Here is a 3794-nt window from a genome sequence, read left to right on the forward strand (position 1 = left end):
TCCAGTGGCTTTCAATTCTCCCAATCCTAGTTGCTTGTACACATGGTAAGGTAAAAGATTCACAGTTGTACCAAGGTCAATTAATGCATTCTCAATGTAGTTGTTGCCTATGACACAAACTATGGTAGGGCTCCCTGGATCCTTATACTTGGCAGCTATATGCTAAGTAATTATGGAACTAATGTTACTTGCCAAGAACACCTTTTTGGGTACACTAGTGATATATTTGTGTGTACACAAATCTTTTAGGACCTTTGCATAGGCAGGGATCTAGGATATGACATCCAAAAGAGGGATGCTCACTTCTACTTTTTTGAAGACTTCTAAAATCTTATCTCTGGAAGCAGTCTTCTTCTTATTTACCAAGCGATTAAGGGATAGGGGGAACATAAGAACTATTAGGGATTTCTCATTTCTCAGAAGAATCATTAGGTTCATCAAACGAACCTAGAATAAGAGGCACACTTGTGCCCTTAATAGAAGGAGAGTTAACAAGAGTAATAGATGGGGGAGATTTAAGAACACTCTGTTGGTACTCTCTACTACTCCTAAGGGCATAAACAATATGACATTGGTTGGAGGGCCCTTGTTGGGTCCAACCTTGTACTACATTCAGTGATGCGTTAGTTCATACTTATGAACTAACAGGTTGATGCCTAAGGTTAGGCTTTGGTTAACTGGGTAATGTTCCTTTCTCCCGCTCACGTAAAATTGGGACAACTTGGGTTAGTTCTCTTGCAATATTTTGATGGCTTGTCATGAGGAGGGCCATATTTTTTTTTTCAAATCACTCAATCTATTTGCCTCTCCAGTGTTGGTAAACTCAGGGGGTTGCTAATAAGATGATAGAAGAGGGGGCCCAGGAAAACTAGTTTGAGGTCCTACATTTGGCCTAGGAAAAGTATTTGGGACAAAATGGTGTTGAGGCCTTTGGGGTCCAGGTTGTCCTTGATTATAGAAATTGAAAGGTCCCGCTAGGTTGTCCTGGTTCCAGGAGAATTTTGGATGTTTTCTCCACCCTGGATTGTAAGTGTTACTATATAGATTATTCTGATATAAGGCATTAACACTATCATTGGAAGTTCCCCCAAAGGTGTTGGGGCATTCTTCTATAATATGTCCAGGGGACTAACACCAAGCACACATCTTAACCATATTGACTGATGATGGTTCTCTAAGAACAATAGCCTCAATTCTTTTGATTAGGTTATCTAAATGGGCTTCCTTGGCTACTAATCCATCCAAAAAATATCATTTTCCTCTTATGGTTCTTTCACTTTCTTGTGTTGATTCCCACTCACGGGTTTTGTTAGCTAGGTCAAGTAAGAATTCTTATGCTTTTCCTTCATCTGTAAAGGATGTGAATCTCCCAGGGCACATAGACTCTATCATTTATTTAGTTGGGTAATTAATACCCTCATAAATTATTTGGCATAAATGCTATAAGTCTATGCAGTGGTGAGGGCATTCTTGGAGTAGATCCTTAAATCTTTCCATAAGTTTAGAAAATGACTCACTATACTTTTGCCTAAACTGAAGGATATTACTTCTAAGCTTATTGGTCTTGTGAGTTGGAAAAAACTTTTTAAAGAAGACAACTGTGAACTGTTCCCATGAGGTTATGGAATTTGTGGTTAACCCATACAACCACTTCTTAGATTGGCCTTTCAATGCAAAACTGATGAACCTAAGCTTAATAGCATCATCAGAAAACTGTTGGATCCTAATTAGAACATATACCTTTTTAAATTCTCTTAAAAATTGGTATGTATCCTCAGAGGTCAGCCCATGGAAGTGGGGCAACATAGTGATGAATTAAGATTTAAGCTCAAAATTATTGCCCTGGGCTTGTGGTAGAACTATACAGGAAGGTTGGGCTACTCTAGCAGGGTAGAACCTATCTTTCAGAGATTTAGGTGGAGGGTTTTGTTGTTGGTCTCCCATATTAAAAGATATTAATGAGAGTATACGTATAGGGTCACTACTTGTTGGATCTCTTCTTTTTAACTGATTCTCAGTATTACATACCCACCTAGCACTGATACAACAGAAAACTACCCACAACTAGAATAAGACAAGCACAAAAGAGTGAAATTTTTTATCTTTTTGGTTTTTGGGAGCTTACCGATAGGGATCTGGGGTTGCTCAATTCCTGAGGTACTACTACAGGGCGAAACTTGTCTTTACCATACTATGAGGCCAGACGACCTTCACTGATATAACTATAATTGTAAGTTATTCTTCTCAGAAATTCATTAAATGATAAAAAAACACTCCGATTTACTAAAAGAAAAGGAAAAATAACATAGAACTGTCTCCCCGACAACAGTAACAAAAACTTGTTTGAGATTTTAAAGTAACTGCAAGCATACGGATCAGTGTAGCTAACGGGTCAACTACAAGGAGAGCAGCCACTTTATTTTAGGCTTCTTCTAGTAATGCGAAAGTGCACAGATTAATTATGGTGATTTACTTCTAACTACCACCCTAAACAAATGCATTTAAAAACATCTTAACCAACACATCTAGGAAAATTAGAATTGCAATTGAAATTAAAAACCTAACCATTCATATCTAACCCTAATCATTCATCATCTAGGAATTTAAATACTTAAAACACATAAATAAAAAGTAAAAGGGAAGTAAAGTAGAGAGAGGCACACAAGTAGGTATCTCTACTTAACCCGAGGGATGCACCGTCAATAGTACGAACTTCCCTACTTGACCAAAGAGTACTCTTACAAGGGCTTTTTTACTTGGCTTTATAGAAATGGATGCAATATAAATAATAAAAGTAAAAGGATAGTTCCATGGCTAGAGAAGGGGCAAAGCCAACACATGCATCTAGCCAAGGACCTTAGGGGAAAGGAAAAGCATCAAAGTCAAAACTGAAATTTAAATTCTAAATTAAGAATGAATGGGTAGCAAGAAGAGGGAATGAGAGGGGGTGAGAAAACTTATGAAGAAGCCTACCTACCTGAACTTCAATACTTGAACTTGAAAACTTCGTCGATTTAAAATACTACTAGCCCTAAAAATAAAATCTAGAATGAACCCAATTTGAAATTGTTAGGCCTGAAGAAAACAAATCTTAAAGAAAAGCTTGCACTTGAACATAGATGCTTCAAAGCTTGGGTCTTGACACCTGATCTAAGCCTTGAACTAGTAAATTAAATTATTACAACTTGAATAACTTGAATAACTAGTAAATTAAATTATTGCATTAATGAAATAAAACCAATTACAAAAGTGTTTAAATTAATAAAAACTAAGAAGGACTAGAAGGAGAGTACAACTAAAAAGTAGAGAAAAAGAGAGCAAGAGAGGGACACCCCTTTCTCTTTGGTTGATGCCCTTTTTATAGGGAATAGGGGAGAGAGGAGGACGTCCAAGGGTGGATCCCCTTGGATGATTTTGTGTGATGAGGTGGAATGAAGAGAGAGGAGAGAAAAGGGAGAAAAGAGAAAAGAGAAGGGAGAACGATTTGGTGGGTCCCTCTTGGCTTGGTTGATTGTGATGTGGAGGGTAGGAATTAGGAGAAGAAGGGAGATAAAATAGGGGAGAAAAGGAAAGAAAATGATTTCATTGGTGGGTTTCCTATTTGTTGTAGAGTGGGAGAGATAGGGAGATAAAATAGAAAACTTGTATTCCTTTTTTATTTCTTTTTATTTTTTTTTTCTTTTCTTCAAACGTGGGCAGTCTCCTCTCTTGGAAGATTTTCCAAGATTTGGATAATCTTATAATTTATTTGGAATTTTCATCTATGCCCCTTGTCTTTAAGTAGAAATTACGAG

The 3794-nt window shown here is 37.2% G+C and overlaps 1 non-coding gene across 1 annotated transcript; it reads left to right on the forward strand.

Annotated features, from left to right (window-relative positions):
* Positions 1–1450: 1450 nt before the first annotated feature.
* On the forward strand, positions 1451–1557 carry LOC122066120. The gene has a single exon (XR_006136243.1). It is a non-coding gene; the product is annotated as a small nucleolar RNA R71 (small nucleolar RNA).
* Positions 1558–3794: the final 2237 nt, after the last annotated feature.

The sequence above is a fragment of the Macadamia integrifolia genome, unplaced genomic scaffold (assembly GCF_013358625.1).
Source record: "Macadamia integrifolia cultivar HAES 741 unplaced genomic scaffold, SCU_Mint_v3 scaffold2240, whole genome shotgun sequence".
NCBI classification, from domain to species: domain Eukaryota; kingdom Viridiplantae; phylum Streptophyta; class Magnoliopsida; order Proteales; family Proteaceae; genus Macadamia; species Macadamia integrifolia.